This window comes from Balaenoptera acutorostrata, chromosome 19, assembly GCF_949987535.1.
Source record: "Balaenoptera acutorostrata chromosome 19, mBalAcu1.1, whole genome shotgun sequence".
Classification (NCBI taxonomy): domain Eukaryota; kingdom Metazoa; phylum Chordata; class Mammalia; order Artiodactyla; family Balaenopteridae; genus Balaenoptera; species Balaenoptera acutorostrata.
The window spans coordinates 62,006,234-62,027,636 of NC_080082.1; the positions used below are offsets into that span (position 1 = coordinate 62,006,234).

At 41.1% G+C, this 21,403-nt stretch overlaps 1 protein-coding gene, 1 non-coding gene and 1 pseudogene across 2 annotated transcripts in view; 2 read left to right on the top strand and 1 right to left on the bottom strand.

Moving 5' to 3' along the window:
* The window catches only part of LOC114235400 (zinc finger protein 665-like), a 427,904-nt gene that overhangs the window by 140,122 nt on the left and 266,379 nt on the right, over positions 1-21,403 (bottom strand). The window lies entirely within an intron of this gene.
* Positions 175-15,102, top strand: LOC130705729 (zinc finger protein 239-like; annotated as a pseudogene).
* TRNAK-UUU (transfer RNA lysine (anticodon UUU)) lies at positions 18,014-18,085 on the top strand. Its single transcript has one exon. It is a non-coding gene; the product is annotated as a tRNA-Lys (tRNA).

A 21,403-nucleotide genomic window follows, 5' to 3' on the forward strand; every position in this document is an offset into this window, starting at 1 on the left:
TGAGTAATCCCCAGTGGAGACCATGGGAACCTGGTAGGTGATGAGGATGGTGCTCATATTTGTTCTGGACTTTTCAACTGTAATTGGTCCTTCCCCATGTGGCTACTTAATTACTCAAAATAAGTCAGAAAGATGTAGGGAGTCCTAAAGAAGCCTTACAGAATTGGCGTCCTCATGCAGCGTCCTGAGGTGTCCTCACGTTTAGTGTGCTGTGTCACGGCTCCGCTATGGCCGCCAGTGTTCCAGGCTGTGGACATCCAGGGACCAGTCGACACCTTGGACGGGAGCTTTGCCTTCCAGCAGGTCATCTGCTCAGAATCAGGGATAGTGATTTCACTGTGCTAAGGGTGGGCAGAAGTCAACCCTAATGGGGCATAAAGGAGAACCCCCTCAAGGAGCTAGGGTATCTGGTATTTTTTAATTACCTGTGCATGGGGGGAACAGGAGACAAGAAATTTGGGGACCGCCTGTCTTTGCGTCTCCCTCGCTGAATTCAAATGTCCTTTGAAACTAGACTCCATAATGTGCCCAGTTTCTGGTCAGTTTTCCCAGGAGGGCCAACTTCTTGACCTCCATACTGAACGGCCAGTGTCCTTTCGGTGATAGCTTATGTTTATTCCTGTTGCGATGCCTTTGCTGAGAGGTCTTTTTGCTTTTCCCCCCGTTTCCTTGTGTTCACGTAGAAGAAGGATAGAGAATGAGGAAATTGGAGGGGCGCCTGCTGGGGACTGTAGGAGGGACCTGGCAGCCAGTGGGGGCATCAATACGAGCCCAATGAATGGTGTGTGCACCTGTACCTTGTGAGCTCAAGGGATGTGTTGAATTGTTGGTGGAGGGTGTCTCATTTCTGGCTGGAGCACCTGGAAGTGGGTTTATGGTTAGTTGTGGGGTGCCTTGCATGCTTTGAGGTGGCATAGTGCGTTATGTCATGTTCCCTGGGACATAGCTGCTGAGAATGTGGTTTCTGTGCATTGTTTTATTCGGGTATTTTATGGTCATACGTGAGGAGGAGTGAATTTAGGCTGAGAGAAACATTTTCCTCCAATGTGGTTAGAAGTGTGGACTGAGCTGAGCCCCAGAGGAGGATGGGTGCCTTGTCCTCAGGAGCTGGAGCTGGAGCGTGCCCTACCGCATCCACTCCACAGGTGTCTTGTGTTGGTTCTTTTGGAAGGCCAAGAGTTAGTGTGCAATTTTTAGAGTAATACAGGGGAAATTTCCGAGATCATTTTGTGGGTTACTTTTGTTATTTTTTTAGTACTTTGGATTGCAAATGAAGAAAGTTTTAGATGCACTATGAATGACGCAAAAGAGCATTTTGAGCGTTTCCTTGGGAGATGTTGGGTTCTTACTGCAGCATGTGCATCATTGGAAACATCTTTCTTATATGTACTTTTGGAGATGACAGTGTTTGGTATGTGGTCACTGTGAACAAAAATATGGTGTTTTGCATCTAGTGATTCCTTGTGTGTCTTCATATATATTTTTCCCTCAGGCATGGTTTATTAGAGTTTGGAATGTTTTCTGATATTTTATAGCAGGATTAGTGGATCATTATGCGTTTTATGGAGACTGTGTTGGACCCCATGAGAGTTTGTAAGTTCATTTGTGTGCAGAAGGGAAATTATGAGTACTAAGCTTCAAATGGCAGGTTGTTTTCTTTCTTTCTTTTTTTTTTTTAAAGTTCTACTGTTTTTTTTTTTTTAATAACTATTTATTTTTGGCTGCTTTGGGTTTCGTTGCTGCACACGGGCTTTCTCTAGTTGCGGCGAGCTGGGGCTACTGTTCGTTGCGGTGCGCGGGCTTCTCATTGCAGTGGCTTCTCTTGTTGCGGAGCATGGGTTCTAGGTGCACAGGCTTCAGTAGTTGTGGCATGAGGGCTCAGTATTTGTGGCTCATGGGCTCTAGAGCGCAGGCTCAGTAGTTGTGGCGCACGGGCTTAGTTGCTCAGTGGCATGTGGGGTCTTCCCGGACCAGGTCTCCAACCTATGTCCCCTGCATTGGCAGGCGGATTCTTAACCATTGCGCCACCAGGGAAGCCCGGCAGATGGTTTTCAATAGGGATATTCTGCTGGGTATTTGCCTGTGGACGGAACCTGAGAAGGGCCGTTAAGTTCGTTGATGTAGGGAAAGATTTTTCTGAGAATTTTTCCAAGAGGGCCAGGAATACCGCAATGATCTGCAGTCCATAGGATCATCCTTGGGAAGGTGCAGTTGCTACTTTCTTGCTGCCAGACCAGTGCTGCTTCTTGTATTGTCTTCTCCCTACCTGTCTCTCTCACACACACACACACACACACACACACACACACACACACACACACACACACAGTACAGAGAATAGGGAACCCCTGTGCTTTGTTGGTGGGAATATAAATGCTATGGTCTTATGGAAAACAATGTGGAGGTTCCTAAGTAAATTAAACATAGAACAGGCAGACAGTGTATGACACCTTCCTCTGGCTAGTTTTCCAAAGGAAACAAAATCATTCTAGTGAGGGAAATATTTGCCCTCCATTGACCATTACTGCATTATTCACAGCAGCCAAGATGTTGAAAGAACCAAATGTTTGTTGACAAGTGAATGGATGTAGAAAATTTATGTCATCCATAAATTATGACATTATTATGACAGAAAAAGACAGACATTTTTTGAGGAAAGTAGAAATATCAGACTTATAGAGCCATAGAGTATAAAGGTTCTTACAAGGGTTTGGGTGGTGTGGTAACTGGGGAGATGTTGGTCAAAGGATACAACATTCAGTTGTAAATGTGTACAACATACACATCTCACGTACAGCATGCTGACTATAGTGAATCCACTGTGTTATTATATACTTGGAATTTCCAGAGAGTAATACTTAAGTGTTCTCAGCACACAGATACAGAGATTACTGTGAGTTGGTGGAATTGAAAGTTAGTTTATTGTGATTATTATTGCACAGTGCTTACATCTGTAAAATAACCACATTCGATGACTCATATGTACACCATTCTTAGTTATCAATTATACCCAATAAAGCTAGAAAAATAAAGAAAGTGGGAGGTGTGCTGGACTAGGCTACGGTGGGTGGTGCTCAACACAGGCTTCCCGTTAGATCATTGAGGCATTTTTCATATACATGTTTGGTACCCTTTGACCAGAGATTTCACTTAATATTGTCGGTGTGGGGTCCAACCTCAATAATATTTGAGGTGCCCCAGGTGATTCCAATCCGGATGCATCACTGAGCATCAGGACTCTGGGTCCCCCTGTTCCTGAGGGCTGGGATCTGGGCTGAGGCTGAGGGGCTCTGCTCTGCGTGGGGATGGATCAGGGCTGGTCTGTGACCTGAAGGGGGTCGTCGGGTCCAGCTGAGGTGCCCGCTGCTGCTGTGTACGTGAGGGCCTCACCAGGAGGGGAGCCTGATCTGAAGGAAAGTGTGGGGAAACTCCCTTGTTGGTCTCTGTGTGGGAGTTTACTGTCCTGAGCCCCTCCTGGGACAGTGGGCAGCAGGGGACTGTCTGTTCCACATGCTGAGGTCTTCCCTGTGTGTGTGGTGGTGACTGAGGATGGGGGTGTGTTGATTCCAAGCATTAAACAGCCTGTTTTCAACTCTCAGGATAGACCTCTAAAGAGTATTGCTGCCTGGGTAGGAAGCCCGGAAGAGGAGGAAGAGGAAAGAAAAGGAGCCTGGAATGACTCTTTTTCAGGTAAAGACTTTTTCTCAGTTGATTGTTTTGTCTGTCCTTCCTGAAATGCCCTTCTTTGGACTCGCTGATCTTGTCTGACTCTGAAGTATCCCGCCTGACACCTGTACATTCACACTTACCCGGGTCCTTCCCTCAGGGCCTGTCATCTCCACTTAGATCCCGTCTCCCCATGACCCAGTGACCTGGAGCTTGTGAAGAGGCTCCACTGGGTGTAGTCCTGGGCAGGGCTTCACACCCATGGACTGGAGATGTGGTGTCAGTGCTACTGGACAGCAGGGATTGCTTAGGGCCCCATCAGGATGCAGCGTCTGCTCTCTGTAAACCAGGATAAAGAAGCTGCACATGGAAGTGATGGTATTAATATGCACAATACCTGGTAAAATCTGGAAATCATACCAATTATGGGCAATTTGTTCAGACTTTTTTAAGGCAATTAAGCTAAACGAGTGACTCACTGACTTCAAATCTTAATGATTGGGAATGGAATGGAAAGTTCAGAAACAGACATCAGTGATAGAGGGTGTTTTAGTCCATCAGCAAATTTAGTCTTGAAATCAACCTAAATCTCTGACAGTTGGAAATTCTTCATATCACTTTCATTACCTCCATTCCTCAGAGGTTGTCTTTTTTTTTTTTAAAATAAATTTATGCATTTATTTATTTATTTTTGGCTGCATTGGGTCTTTGTTGCTGCATGTGGGCTTTTCTCTAGTTGCGGTGAGTGGGGGCTACTCTTCGTTGCGGTGCGTGGGCTTCTCATGGCGGTGGCTTCTCTTGTTGCAGAGCATGGGCTCTCGGTGTACGGGCTTCAGTAGTTGCGGCTTGCAGGCTCTAAAGCACAGGCTGAGTAGTTGTGGCGCACGGGCTTAGTTGCTCCGCAGCATGTGGGATCTTCCCAGACCAGCGCTTCAACCCGTGTCCCCTGCATTGGCAGGCGGATTCTTAACCACTGCGCCACCAGGGAAGTCCCTCAGAGGTTGTCTTTTTACTCTGGGTTGTATCCTATGACACAGGAGTTTTTACCTTTGCTGTAGGTTGGTTTCCAGCTTCATCTTTTTGCTAATAGATCTAGTTTCTCTGCACCATTTGTTATTGAGCCTGCAGTTTCCCCTTTGTAATCTTGGCATCCTTGTCTATACATTTTATATATTTTCAAAGGCTTGTTTTTGATATTCTCATCTGTTCCATTAGTTTATGTGTCTGTGTTTCTGTCAGTACAACATCATCTTGATTACTTTGTAATATGTTTTGACATCCAAATATGACGGCCTCCATCTTCTTTTTCAAGAGTATTTTGGCTCTTTGGGATCCCTTGAGATTCCATATGAATTTTAGTATGATATTTTCTATTACTGCAAACATTGCCATTGAAATTTTGATAGGGAGTCCATTGCATCTATAGAGCACTTTGGGTAATATGGTCATTTTAAGACTATTATGTCTACCAATCCACGAGTACAGGGTTTGTTTCTATTTATTTGTGTCTCCTTGGACTTCTTTTTGCAGCATTTAGTAGTTTTCAGTGTACAAGTCTTGCACCTCCTTGGCTGATTTTTTCCTAAATATTCTATTCCTTTTGATGCTATAGTAAATTGAATTGTTTTCTAATTTTCTTTGACATTGTTCATTGTATACAGAAATGCAACTGATTTTTGCGTGCTGATGTTTTATGCTCCAGCTTTTGTAAAGTTGTTTTTTGAAATAGTTGTTTTACTGTGGAACCTTTTTAGTTTGTACATATATAACCTTGTCACCTAAAAGAAAAGATAATTTTACTTCTTTTTCGATTTGAGTAGCTTAGAATTCTCTTTCTTGTCTAATGGCTCTCGCTAGGAAGTTTATTACTTTCTTGAACAGTAGTGCAGAGTGTGTATCTTTTCCCTTTTTTGTTGTAAGCATTTATCAGCGTAGACTTCCGTTTTAGTGCAGCTTTGGTTACCTGTGATAAATTTGGTATGCTGTGTTTTTATTTTTATTCAGATATTTTTCCCGTTTCCTTATAATTTCCTCTTTGACCCACTGCTTCTCTAAGAATGAGGTGCTTAATTTCCACATTTGGGGGATTTTCCTGTTTTCCATCTGCTCTTTATTTCTAGTATCATTTCATTGTGCTTATTTATTTGGCCACTTCGTCTGGCGGGCTCTTAGTTCTCTGACCAGGGATTGAACCTGGGCCCTTGGCAGTGAAAGCACGGAGCCCTAACCAATGGACCGACAGGAAATTCGCAATTTCAATGTGTTTGGAGAAGATATTTTTTTATCATCTCAATCATCTTAAATTTGTTAAGATTTGTTTTGTGGTATAAGGTATGTTCCGTCTTGGAGAATGCTTCCGAAGGATGTGTTTTCTGCTGTTGTTGGGTGGAGCGTTCTGTACATGTCTGTTAGGTACAGTTGTTCTATGGTGTTGTCCAAGTCCTCTGTTTCTTTATTGACCTTCTTTTTGTTCTCATGCATATGTAAAACTAGAGTATTGAAGTCTCTTACTCACGTTTTGCTCTAGTTATTTCTTTCTCTGTTTCTGTTAATGTTTGCTCCATTTCGCGGGGAGGTCTAATGTTAGATGTATATATATATATATTTATAATTGTTATATCTTCTTGGTGATTTATATCTTTTATTATTATATAATACCCTTTGTGTCTTGTGTCAGTTCTTCTCTTTAATTAAATTTGTCTGACATGATATTGTCACCTCTGCCCTTTTTAGCATGGAATTTTTTTTTTTTTTAATTTTTTTTTACTAGCAGCCTTTTATTTATTTATTTATTTTTAAAATTTTATTTATTTATTTATTTATTTTTGGCTGTGCTGGGTCTTCGGTTCGTGCGAGGGCTTTCTCTAGTTGCGGCAAGTGGGGGCCACTCTTCATCGCGGTGCGGGGACCGCTCTTCATCGCGGTGCGCGGGCCTTTCACTATCGCGGCCCCTCCCGTTGCGGGGCACAGGCTCCAGACGCGCAGGCTCAGCAGCTGTGGCTCACGGGCCCAGCTGCTCCGTGGCATGTGGGATCTTCCCAGACCAGGGCTCGAACCCGTGTCTCCTGCATTAGCAGGCAGATTCTCAACCACTGCGCCACCAGGGAAGCCCTGGAATATCTTTTTTTTTAAAGTTATTTATTGGGCTTCCCTGGTGGTGCAGTGGTTAAGAATCCACCTGCTAATGCAGGGGACACGGGTTCGAGCCCTGGTCTGGGAAGATCCCACATAAAAAAATAAATAAATAAGTTATTTATTTATTTATGTATTTATTTATTTTGGCTGCGTTGGGTCTTCGTTGCTGCGCACGGGCTTTCTCTAGCTGCGGCAAGCGGGGGCTACTCTTCGTTGCGGTGTGCAGGCTTCTCATTGCAGTGGCTTCTCTTGTTGTGGAGCATGGGCTCTAGGTGCGTGGGCTTCAGTAGTTGCGGCACATGGGCTCAGTAGTTGTGGCATGCAGGCTCTAGAGTGCAGGCTCAGTACTTGCGGCTCAGGGGCTTAGTTGATCTGAGGCATGTGGGATCTTCCCAGACCAGGGCTCGAACCCATGTCCCCTGCATTGGTAGGTAGATTTTTAACCACTGTGCCACCAGGGAAGTCCCCCAATTGTATCTTAAATATATTCTTTGGCCTTGTATTTTTTTACACTATTATGTTAATGGTTCAAATAGTAGTAAGATTACTAACATTTTATGTGCATTTGTGTGCGTGTCCACATCTATAATGACATTTTATGCCCTTCCATGGTGTTCACCTTGAAGTTAAGTTTTCTCAGGTGACTCTCTGTCAGTGTACTTTTAATTCTCTTTCTGTTACTTAAGTTTTTCTTCTTGATGTTCAGATCAAGAGCCGAACTTCCTTAGTTTATGTGTGTGTTGTTTCTTAGTTTCTTGACCTGAATTGAGTTTCTCAGTGTGTTTCTGACAGTTTTCTCCTCTGTAACTTGGGAACAGACCTTTCTCTAATGAGCTCTGATGATGATTAAAAGCTTACACCTGTAAAGCATTTGCAGTAATGCTTAGTATATGTTAAATATGCAAACACCTTTAATCATTGCTGTTGCTACCCTTATCATAATTTAAGATTTTGACTTTTCTTTAAAGCAACTGTTGGGGACTACCCTGGTGGTCCAGTGGTTAAGAATGGGCCTTCCGGGCTTCCCTGGTGGCGCAGTGATGGAGAATCCGCCTGCCAATGTAAGAGACATGGGTTTGAGCCCTGGTCCAGGAGGGTCCCACATGCTGCAGAGCAACTAGGCCTGTGTGCCACAACTGCTGAGCCCGCATGCCACAACTACTGAAGCCCGTGCTCCTAGAGCCCGTGCTCCACAACAAGAGAAGCCACCGCAATGAGAAGCCCGCACACTGCAACGAAGAGTAGCCCCTGCTCGCCACAACTAGAGAAAGCCTGCGCGCAGCAACGAAGACCCAACGCAGCCAAAAATTAAATAAATAAATAAATAAATACATAAATACGTAAATAAATTTATAAAAAGAAAAAGAATGCGCCTTTCAATGCAGGGCACTCGGGTTCGATCCCTGGTTGGGGAACTGAGATCCCACGTGCCGCAGAGCAGCTAAGGCCATGCGCCACAACTACTGAGCCCGTGAGCCGCAACTACTGAAATCCAAGTGCTCTGGAGCCTGCGCACCACAGCAGATTGCCCGCACGCCGCAACAAAAGATCCTGCACACTGCAACGAAAGTTCCCGCATGCTGCAATGAAGATCCCGAGTGATGCAACTAAGACCCCATGCAGCCAAAAAAAAAAAGCCACTGTTGACTCTGTCAACCTTGAAGATACCACTCATAGTGTAGCTTATCTAGATATTAAATATCAGTCAGTGTGTAAAATATAATATGTAACACTTCTCCATAGACAATCCATTGTTGAATTTTATTTGTATGTATTTTATGTATTGACTACAAGAGGAAAAAATCCATTGATAGATGGGGGATATCATAATGTTAAGAAAAAGCCTAAGAAATTAAATTAGAGAATGACAGTTTCCTTCAAATAGCTTTACATGGATCTGTCAGAATATTTACTTCAACTGAATTGATCCTTACTCCTCTGTCCTCTTCTCATTTTGTGTGAAAATAAGAATCTCCTCAGGGCTCTTTGGTGAAATGTGTTTTCATTTCAGGAACGGTTGGCCTTCGAGGATGTGGCCGTAGGATTCTCCCAGGAGGAGTGGGAATGCCTGGACCCTGCTCAGAGGGCCTTGTACAGGGACGTGATGGTGGAGACCTACAGGAACCTGCTCTCCCTGGGTGAGGATAACTTCCCTCCAGAAGCTGGGCTCTGCCCTTGGGTATCTTTGCATTTTCTCTTGTGGGCCTCTTGGGAGGCCCTGTTTGCTTGACTGATCCGAAATCCCTGTTATCTCAGACATTGAAAAGCTTCATGATGTGGCATCAGGAGTTTAATCCTACCTTTCCTTAGATGATCTCCCCACTTCATGATTTATCAGGGGTCGTTTCAGAGCTTATGTATTCATAAAGCTCAATGGCAAACTTTTAATATACCCACGTTCCTATTTTTCTACTCCTGTGTTTTTTGAGTTAGGAGTTCTAGGAAGTGAGCTACATTTGTGCATTTTATACTGTTCCGTGTGTATTCAGAAGGAGGGGAAAAGTGGATGAATTTTTGAAATATTTTTCTAGATTCATTTGTAATCTTCAGTTGAACAAAGAATTAGAGTTCTGGAAAAGTCACAGGAAATCACGTTTCTTTCTTCTTATGTGGAGGGATTTCTGTTTCTCAGCTGAATATTTTACTCACTTTGTAGCAAGAGAAAGAGTGCTGGGCTGTTGAGAGTGATGTGAATGCCTTTGAGCATGTATCAAAGTGTGATCATAGGTGAGATCTCAGAAACGCCGAGAGGAAACCTCATTATTAATAGTGTTTGGTTAACTCTCCCCTCATCGGAGAGTTCTGTGGGAATACAGAAGATAATTTATAATTGTGAACCCTCAGAGGAAATTTTTCTTCTCCCCAACTTATCACATTGTCCTTCAACATGTAAAATGTGTTCTTTTACCCTCCAGTGGTACTGCAGCTGTACCAGAGACAAAGGCAAAGTCTTTATCGTGATCTGCCACACTCTGCCATCTTGTTCCTGTGAACTAGTTGTTGCTTGACTTTGAGGAGCATGAGGTGGGATTTTTTAAATGGGTCTCCTGCCCCCTCATCTCCCCTTCAGGGCATGATTCCACTGGATGCTTAGTTCTCAGTCCACATGGTGAAGAGCTGATGCCTCCAGACTAATCCCTGAAACTTTCTTGGTTCCATCCCCATTGGATGTTTTTAGAAGACCCAGACAGAAGATGGGAAAACACTGGCTGCTCTTTGATTTCCTCTGGCACCTCACAACCTGCATGGAGCTGTCTCAAGTCCTGTTTACTTTCTTTTGTTCTCCTCTTGCCATTTCTTCTGTTCTCCTCTTGCCGCACAGTTCAAGGATGTGTGTACTAGCCCTGTTGGTTGGATCTTCTGTTATTGTTACTTAGGAAAACTGTAAGGACAGTGTACAGAGAGATCCTCTTTTAATTTTTTTATTTTATTTTATTTTTTATATTTTATTATTATTATTTTATATTTATTATTATTACTTATTTATTATATTTTTATATTTTATTTTATTTTTTATATTTTATTTATTAAAACCTTGTGCCAGGTCTTAGTTGCGTCAGGAGGGCTCCTTAGTTGTGGCATGCAAATTTTTAGTTGTGGCATGCATGTGGGATCTAGTTCCCTGCATTGGGAACGCAGAGTCTTAACCACTGCGCCACCAGGGAAGTCCCGAGATCCTCTTTTTAATCCCCAGTCTCTCATGGGGGGAATATGTGCATCTTTCAGGCTTTTTGTTTGGCATCTGTGGGTAGAGTGCATGGTTCTATCTGAAGGTCCTATAATATCTGACAAACATATCTTGTATTTTTTTCACTTGTGTACTGCTCTACCTAGTCGGCGAATGCGTAATCTTCCTGATTTTGTATTCTCCTAAGTTTGCATGATTTTGCCTCTGAAACTTGCTTTTGAAATACATAGTCCTGGACTTCCCTGGTGACACAAAAATAAATAAATAAATAAATAAATTCATTAAAAAAAAAGAAATACATAGTCCTAGGTTCTGAAATTTTATCTAGTTTCTTTGCTTTGGTAATTCACCCATAGTTCATGAACAGATTCTTTGTTTTTTGGCTGTGTTGGGTCTTCGTTGCTGCACGTGGGCTGTCCCTAGTTGCGTCGAGTGGGGGCTGCTCTTTGGTCCAGTGTGCGGGCTTCTCACTGCAGTGGCTTCTCTTGTTGCAGAGCATGGGCTCTAGGCGTGCGGGCTTCAGTAGTTGTGGCACGTGGGCTCAGTAGTTGTGGCTTGGGGGCTCTAGAGTGCAGGCTCAGTAGTTGTGGCGCACGGGCTTAGCTGCTCTGCAGCATGTGGGATCTTCCCGGACCAGGGCTTGAACTTGTGTCTTGTGTCCCCTGCATTGGCAGGCGGATTCTTAACCACTGCGCCACCAGGGAAGTCCCAATGAACAGATTCTGATGGACTTTCTATGGAGTCATTTTACTGGGTAGCAGATAATTTTTCATGGAGAATAGTTTCCCTCATATTTCTGGCTTCATATAAAATCACCACTTGAAGCTACTTAGTAGAATGGTTAGCATGTTCTAGAATACATTATACAAAGTATCACGAGAACCTGACTGCTTAAGTCTTTCCAGTTTTTGTTTTTGTGAGGAATGTCACAAACAAATGTCTACAGGCTACTGTGACAGTGTTTTCACATATACTAATGACCATCCACTTTTAGCCTCAGTAGACGATATACGCATTTCTTCTAGGGATAACGTTATCCAAGTTCACATCTTTCTGTCTGTTAGGCTGTGGAGTAAACTGCTGTGGATGCCATTTTTTTTTGTCACTTGTGTGTGCCATTGTTCAGTCTCCCTAATTTTAAAGCATGTTAAAGGCGTAGACAGCCCTTCCCCCTTTGAGTAGTCCTGACACCCTTGTGGAACATTATGTGACCATATACACAAGAGCTTATTTCTCATGTCTCTGTTTTACACCACTGGTCTCTGTCTGTCTTTACGCTAGTACCACAGCAGTTTGGTTTATTTAGGTTTCTAAGAATTTTGAAATAATTGTGAAACCTCCAACTTTGTAGTTTTTCTGAGTTCCTTCTACTAAGTTATTGCTACTAAGTTCTTTTGCAGAACCTACAGGGTTTTCTACATATTAGATCATGTCGTTTGTCAATAGAGGTGATTTTGCTTCCTTTTTCTGTTTAGATAACTTTTATCTCTTCTTCTGCCTACGTGTTCTTTTTTTGAAAAAAATTTTTAAAAAATTTTTATTTATTTATTTATTATTATTTTTTTGGCTGTATTGGGTCTTCATTGCTGCACGTGGGCTTTCTCTAATGATGGAGAGCAGAGTCTACTCTTCGTTGTGGTGTGCGGGCTTCTTGTTGCAGAGCATGGGCTCTAGGCATGCGGGCTTCAGTAGTTGTGGCTCACGGGTTCTAGAGCGCAGGCTCAGTAGTTGTGGCGCATGGGCTTAGTTGCTCCGCGGCATGTGGGATCTTCCCAGACCAGGGCTTGGACCCATGCCCCCTGCATTGGCAGGTGGATTCTTAACCACTGCACCACCAGGGAAGTCCTGCCATGTGTTCTTGCTAGGACTTCTGGTAATATGTTTTTAGAAATAGTGAGAGCAGGTATTTTCTTATTCGTGATCTTAGAGGAAAAGCTTTAAGTCATTCACTATTGAGAATGATGGTAGCTGTGGGCTGTTAATATATGTCCTTTATTAGATTCAGGAAATATTTTAAATTTCTAGTTTATTGAGTGTTTTTGTCATGAAAGGCTGTTGAGTTTTGTCAGATGCTTTTTCTGCATCACTAGGATCTAAACCAGAGGCTAAAGGATCTTCCTGGACCAGGGCTCAAACCCGTGTCCCCTGCATTGGCAGGAGGATTCTTAACCACTGCGCCACCAGGGAAGTCCGGCATGTGGGATCTTTAGTTGCACCATGCAAACTCTTAGTTGCGGCTTGTGGGATCTAATTCTCTGACCAGGGATCGAACTTGGGCCCCCTGCATTGGGAACATGGAGTCTTAGCCACTGGACTGCCAGGGAAGTCCCTTTCCCTGCAATTTTGACTTTTAATTAACATATAACACGGTGTAACTTTAAAGTGTACAGTGTGATTACTTGGTGTACGTTTATATTGGAAAATGTTTAACTCAATAGGTTTCTGAACACTTTCATCCACTCGCTTAAGTGCAGTATTTTTTGTGTGGTGAGAACATTTAAGCTGTACTATCTTAACAGCTTTTAATTATATACTACATTTTTTTAAAAATAAATTTATTTATTTTATTATTTTATTTTATTTATTTATTGTTTCTGGCTGCGTTGGGTCTTTGTTGCTGCTTCATTGCTTTTCTCTAGTTGCAGCGAGCAGGGGCTACTCTTTGTTGCAGTGCACAGGCTTCTCATTGTGGTGGCTTCCCTTGTTGCGGAGCATGGGCTCTAGGCGCGCAGGCTTCAGTAGTTGCGGCATGTGGGCTCAGTAGTTGTGGCTCTCAGGCTCTAGGGTGCAGGCTCAGTAGTTGTGGCGCACGGGCTCAGTTGCTCCATGGCATGTGGGATCTTCCTGGACCAGGGCTCGAACCTGTGTCCCCTGCATTGGCAGGCGGATTCTTAACCACTGTGCCACCAGGGAAGCCCCAAGAATCCTGTTTTTTTTTGTGTTGCTACAGTTTTTAAGATCATGGTAGGTAGTTTCATAACTCTCTTTGAAATAAGTACTATTTTTAGTGTAGTATCATGTATGTAACTTGAAATATTTATTTATGAATTACAATGTGTAGGATACATATGATTCTTTGTATCTTGTAGATATTTCTCATATCCATGTGATCAAGAAATTACATCTAAAAGCAAACACTGATAGAGAAGAAGTATTCCAAACCTTAATGCTGCGAAGACATGAAAGGAATGAAATCAAACATTTTTACCTCAGGGTTGTCCAGGAAAATATTTATGACCTTGCGTCTCAGCGGAGAGCTGAGGTAAGAAATTACAAAGGCATGACTATAACCCATAACCAAAATCTCACTGGTAAGAGAGATGGACATGGTAGAAGTACTGCAGGAATTGAGCTTATTGAAAACAGCCTTGCCTTAAGCTTTCGGGATGACCTGCATATTTTTAAAAGTGAAGAGAAAATTGATGAGTGTAATCAAGCTGACAAGACTATTAGCAGTAATGCCTCATGTTCACCACTTCAAGGAATTTCTTCTGGGGTCCAAACCAACATTTCTAATGTACATGGGAGTGATTTTATGCATCCATCATTACTGACAAAATACCAGAAAGCACCCAGGGAAAGACCTTACAAATGTTATCTGTGTGGCAAAACCTTTCTTCAGGGATCACGCCTCAGTAGACATCAGATTGTCCATACCAGAGAGAAATTACATAAATGTGATATTTGTGAAAAAGTCTTTAGTCGAAATTCAAACCTTATGGTTCATCAGAGAATTCATACTGGAGAGAAACCTTACAAATGTAATGAATGTGTAAAGGTGTTTAGTCGGAAATCAAACCTTGCAGTTCATGAGAGAATTCACACTGGAGAGAAACCTTACAAATGTAGTGAGTGTGGCAAGGTCTTTAATCAAAAACAAATCCTTGCAAGTCATCAGAGAATTCATACTGGGGAGAAACCTTACAAATGTAATGAGTGTGGGAAAACGTTTAGTCAGGGCTCAAAACTCAGGCGTCATCAGATAATCCATACAGCAGAGAAATTACATAAATGTCATATATGTTGCAAGGCCTTTAGTAGAAATTCAGACCTTGCAGTTCATCAGAGAATTCATTCTGGAGAGGAACCTCACACATGTAATGAGTGTGGCAAGCTCTTTAGTCGGAAATCAAACCTTGCAGTTCATAAGAGAATTCATACTGGAGAGAAACCTTACAACTGTAATGAGTGCGGCAAGGTCTTTCGTCAAAAAGCCACCCTTGCAAAGCATCAGAGAATTCATAATGGAGAGAAACCTTTCAAAAATAATGAGTGTTGAAAAGACCTTACTCACATCTGAACCTTCACTACACATCAGATAATAAATACAGAGGGGAAACCATATTAATGTGATATATATGGGAAGGTCCTCATTCAAAACTGACAGTTTAAATTCATGGGAGATTCATAGTGGGAGGAAACATGCACATTCATGACTGTGGCAAAACCTCGCTTACCATCACATAAGCCATACTGGACAGTAATCGTAGAAATGTCATAAATGTCTCATAGTTTTTAGTCAAAATTTGTACCTTAAGGTGCACCAAAAAATTCATACTGGAGAGAAACCTTACAAATATAATGAGTATGGCAAATCCTTTATTGTACTTTGAAGTCTAACTTACTATCAGGTAATCCATATTGGTGAGGGACTTTAAACCACGGTTTTAGCAAGTGTCCACATCTTAGCTTCATTGGAAAAGTCATACTGGACAGATATCAGGTAAATGTATTTACTTTGACCAGGCCTTTAGGCAACAACTTCATTCACCAAATAATTCATTCTGGAAATTATTACCTCACAAATGCAATGAATGGGAAAAACCTTTACTCGGGGCTCACATTTCATCAATCATCAGATAATCTATACGTGACAGGACATTACAGATGTACTGAATATGGCAAAGCTTTTTGGTTGTGTCTTAAACTGAGGGTTCACCAAATACTTAATACTTTAAAATGCAATAGGGACTTCCCTGGTAGGGCAGTGGTTAAGAATACACCTGCCAATGCAGGGGACACAGGTTCAAGCCCTGGTCCGGGAAGATCGCACATGCCACGGAGCAACTAAGCCCGTGCACCACAACTACTGAGCCTGCACTCTAGAGCCTCGAGTGACAACTGCTGAGCCTGTGAGCCACAACTACTGAAGCCCGCGTGCCTAGAACCCCATGCTCTGCAACAAGAGAAGTCACCACAGTGAGAAGCCCGCGCACCGCAGCGAAGAACAGCCCCCGCTCGCCGCAGCTAGAGCAGCTAGAGAAAGCCCACGCACAGCAATGAAGACACGATGCAGCCAAAAAAAAAAAAAGTAAATAAAATAAAATGCAATAAATATGGCAGTGTTTCAAATTATTACTTACTTGTCCCTAGATATCAGAATATTTATCCTGGAGAGAAACCACACAGATGTAACAAAATTTAATCACTTTCCTCATCACCCTGGTGGAATCCTGTTTCTTTTACCAACACAGTTCTATCCTGTCTTGGTGCTTTACAACAAACGCTAAGAATGCACCATTAGGCTGTCAGGATGGAAAGACTCTATAGCAATTTCTTTCGAATATGGAATCAAATAACATATAATTTTGGGATTATATACTCATAATTTGTACTTGAGTTATTCCCTCCACACTCTATTCCAGAATATTCAGATGGCTATAATGCAAGTAGCATAGCAGTTTATTTCAGACTCTGAATTTTATTGACGTGCGAAAATTGAACAGGGTAAATTTAAAGATCTGATTGGTTTTATTGAATGATTCATGAATTGGGCAGTATCCCACCTAGAAATTAAAGAGGTCCTAAACGGTGCTGTACAAATTGGGAAGCTTTTATGGGCAGTAACTTGGTGGGATAAGAATGTTATTAGTAAAAGAAAAGGCTCTTTCAGGCAAGGTTACCTTTTTTGGGGTAAAGTAGTGCCAAAGTCTTAGTCTTATCCTGCAGATTACCTCACTAGTGTTCAGGAAGTTCCAGAGTGATTGGTTTAAGGTGACATTCCTGCAAGGGGTGAAACTGCAATTACTTCTTGGTTTTCTGTCTTGGGGGCAAGTGACTCTACCTTGTGAATGTGTGTGTAACCTCATCCCTATTCATGAATATGTGGTGTATGAATGTATTTCTTCATGATCTTTTTTGTGCCCAGTAAATCTAACATCGTGCACCTTGATTTACATGAAGGAAAAATAGGAATATAGAAGCACATAAAAAATATTAGAAAAATTTAAAATCATCCAGTTTTACTTTTGTCCTTGAACCACTCAGTACAGTAATTTGACAATAACAGTGTTCCTGAGTATTCTCTTAACACTAAACAATATACAATGGGAAGATTTTTGCTTGATAGATAAACTAGAAATTTCACATATCACCACCAAAACAGTTTTTGTTGTTGCTAGTTTGCACTTGTGGCTATTCACTGGAATAGGGTGGAACTCCACGCAAAGGCTAGTTTGGTCATTTAGATTGATATTAACGTTGAAGTGTTATGAGAATGTTTATTATGTAATTCTGCTTTCTAGGGGGACAGGGAAGAATACCAAGGTGTTCAAAAAATGGTTTGACATAACAGGGAATGATGAATGGCTTGATGTATTAAGGTGATTACTGGATTGGGCTTAGGGAAGGATAACCACTTATGGTTTGAACTTCCACTTGTATCAGAGAAGGAAGCCCTCAGACTTGATCTTCTTCACCACATAGGCCAAATAAGAAGAGGTTATGGTGAATCTTAATATATAGCTGTAAGTAGTCAAACATCAAAAAATGATGTGAGACTCTTTAATAAAACACTGGATGTTTACTCTTGAAAATCCTGTTTTCTTGGTTAGGAAAGACCACACTTTTCTTCATGTTACTAATTTATTCCATTTCTTTTCCTGCACCACATGTACATTCCATTGTTCAAGTTGGATTATTTTATTTTATTTTTTGGCCGGCTGCTAAAAAATGGATGTGGACAGATGAATGGATATATGTGGTACACGTATACAATGGAATACTACTCAGCCATAGAAGAATGAAATAATGCCATTTTCGGGAACATGGGCGGAACTAGACATTATCATACTGAGTGAAGTAAGTCAGAAAGAGAAAGGTACATACCATATGATATCACTTATCTATGGAATCTGAAATATGACACAGGGAATTCCCCCTCAGTCCATTGGTTAGGACTTGGCGCTTTCACTGTGGCGGCCTAGGTTTGATCCCTGGTCCGGGAACTAAGATCCCTCAAGCCAAACAGCACAGCAAAAAATATAAAAAATAAAAAAATAAAATGCGACCGAAACAAACCTATCTATGAAGCAGAAACAGACTTACAGGCATAGAGAATAGACTTGTGGCTGCCAAGGGGGAGGAGAGGTAGGGGAGGGATGGACCGGGAGTTTGGGGTTAGTAGATGCAAACTACTATATATAGAATGGATGGACAACAGGGTCCTACTGTAGATCACAGGGAATTACGTTCAATGTCCTGGGTTAAACTGTAATGGAAAAGAATATAAAGAATGTAGGGAGTTCCCTGGTGATCTAGTGGTTAGGATTCAGGGCTTTTACTACTGTGGCCCAGGTTCAATCCCTGGTCAGGGAATTGAGATTCAACAAGCTAAGCAGCGCCACCAAAAAATAAAAATCAATTTGGTTTTTGGAAATGCTGTAAAGATTTTATTTAGATAAGTTGTCTAAGATATCTTTATACTAGTTTACTAAAAATTAATGTCTGGAAATGCTTAGTTGATGATATAACTAAACAATTTACTAGAGAATCAATTATCCAAAGACTATTAAAATTTGTATTTCAAATTACAATATTAAGCAGTATGTTCCATCGTTAATTTTCTAGTATAGTAAAATGTTTTTTATACACTTTTTGTTTTTGCATTATTATTTCCTCCCTTGCATATTTCCCTTGTTTTGCAGCAAGGGGTATATAAATCAGTGGGTTGTTTTGGGACTTTTGTGAAGTGATAATGCATATAAGCCATGACACAAAGTAGGTGTACTGTAAACATGATGAAAGAGTTATTTGGGGGCTTTAGTTCAATGAAAGAACTGAAATGGCAAAATGGTGCCCTGAAATCTTTTTTTCTGGGAGTTGGCTGTGGTCAGGTGCTTGAAAAGCAAGTGTGTGGAGGTAAAGAAGCATGCAGTGAAGAGAATGAAAATATCATGATACATAAGAAAGAAAGATCGCAAGAATCCAAGTATAGTCTGTGACAACGAGATAATCCCCATTGCCAAATTCCTGGAAGTCATTCTGTCCTTTCCCAGTGATGTATTCACATTCATTGCCAGAGGAGCTTACAGAGAAAAGATTTGTTCTGTTTAGCATGACAACTGACACCCGATATCCTCCACTTAGAGTTTCTTCCCATCTTCAAATGATATATTTTTCTTTGATAAGTGTTCTTGATTTTGATTAGTAACAGTCACTGTTATTAATGCTTTATGCATAATAAGATATTGGATTTTCATCTCTGAAGAAAAGTACTGTTTATTATTTCATGAATGAAGCAGCTTGGCACAATGACAGGTTTAAAGACTTATTTAGTCCCATCCCAGCAAGTGGGTAAATCAGAAATTGAATCCATGTTGACTGGCTTCAAAGAGAGGTATCTTAACCATTTTGCTACTCTAATAAGCCAAGTTATTTAAATCCTTCAACCACACAACATCTATCGTTAATTTTACGAGTATAACTTGCCATTTTTAAATCGACTATCGTCATATATAATTGTGGTTATGGTAACTTCCTATTATGTCAATCCAGTTATACCTCTTTTATTGCAATTTGCTTTATTGTGCTTCAAGATACTGCATTTTTTTTTTTTTTTTGCATTTTTTACAAATTTCAGTTTTCTGGCAACTTTGCATGGAGGAAGTCTGCTCCATTTTTCCGACAGCCACTTTGTGTCTCTGTGTCACATTTTGGCAATTCTCCCAAAGTTTCAAATGTTTTCATTATTATTAAATTTGTTGTGGCATCTGTGTAAAAAAGTAAATCCGCACAGCTCACACCCATGTTGTTAAAGGTTACTTGTAGCTGTGTGGGGTTTTCTTTTCCTCATTCTGTTCCTTTGGTCTGTGTGTCTGTCCCTCAACAAATCCCACACAATCTTGATTACTGTTACTATATTTGAAATCTTGAGATCATGTGGAATGATTCCAGCCACTTCAGTATTTTTGTGATACTGTAGCTCTTCTCGTTCTTTTGCCTTTCCATATTAATTTTAGAATAATATTGGTTGTTCTATAAAAATCTAGGTTGGAAATGCATTATACCTGTATGACAATTTGGGGTCATTTAACATCATTTCTATGTTGTTTTCCAGTCAATGAATATGCTATGTCATATTCAATATGGTATGTCATAAGTAAATGTAAGTAAAAGTTCATCATTGATTTCTTTCATTACTGTTTCATGAAAGTCAATGTTTTGTTAGATTTACTCATTTTTCTTCTACTTTTTCTTTTTTGAACATTCAAACATATTATACTTTTAATTTCAGTTTCCATTTTTAAATTGCTAGTATATACAATTATAATAGATTTTTGGGTGTTCTTATATCATGATACCTTGCAAATTGCAGTTTTTCTCTAAGTTTCTGTAGACTCCTTTGACTTTCTACACACATCATTCCATTAAATTTCATGTATTATTGAATTATTTAATTTCTTTAATTATTTTTGACCGTCCCTTATAGAACAGAAGCTGTTTGAAAGCAGGGTATTGATTTTATCTCCTGCTGGATCGTCAGTGAGGGAATCATTCACGGCTGACACGATGAGTGAATCCACGTTGCCAGTGTAAACAAGGGTGCTGGAATGCACAGGCTCATTGACCAGTAGCTTTAATGGTCATGGAAGTATTTGTGGCACTGGATTCCTTACTCCTGTGACATTACAACCTAACATTCTGAACATTTGACATACATTCTCATGCTATATTTTGTTAACATGGTGTGAATTCTAGGCCACATGTGCTCAACAGCTGTTAACTCATCACTTAAGTGATGTTTTCATAAAGTCTTTTTAAGCCACAAAATGTTTTTTTAAAAATTTATTTATTTATTTTTTATTTTTGGCTGCGTTGGGTCTTCGTTGCTACGCACGGACTTTCTCTAGTTGCAGTGAGCGCGGGCTGCTCTTCGTTGTGGTGGCTTCTCTTGTTGCAGAGCACGGGCTCTAGGCACATGGGCTCAGTAGTCGCAGCACGCGGGCTTAGTAGTTGCGGCTCGCAGGCTCTAGAGCCCAGGCTCAGTAGTTGTGGTGCACGGGCTTGGTTGCTCCACGGCATGTGGGATCTTCCCGGACTCGAACCCGTGTCCCCTGCATTGGCAGGTGGATTCCTAACCACTGCGACACCAGAGAAGTCCTAAGCCACAAAATTTTGAATTCAAGATTCTTTCTGAAAGGCTTCATTCTATACCCATCAGAAAATAATAATCCTATTTATCAGGAACACCTGATACTCATCAGGAATACCTGGAGAACGGTGACTGAAAGAAGTTGGAGGTTTATCATTATCACATAAGAGGAAGTCCAGAGGGCGAAGTTTGTGATGTGATGGGTCCTTTGCCCCTTCTATCTCCATGAGCACTAAGTCTTTACTTTGCTTGTAGCAACATGGCTGCTGGATGACTAAGAAGGGTGACGATTGAGCAAAACCCTTTTCATTTTTAGATTTTGTCTCGTTTTCAGCGAAACGTTAGTCTCACATGTTTTTCTAAATATTACCTACTTTTTAAGTGGCCATCATAGTTTTAATAAGAAATGTGAATTTTTGAATTTCATATTTCCACCTAAAGAACAGAGAAAAGTAAAGGGAAAAGATGTTAGGGACAGAGTATGTGAATGGAGTTTGTTCTTTATCCTGAGACTATGAGATGATAGATGCTTACTAAACTTA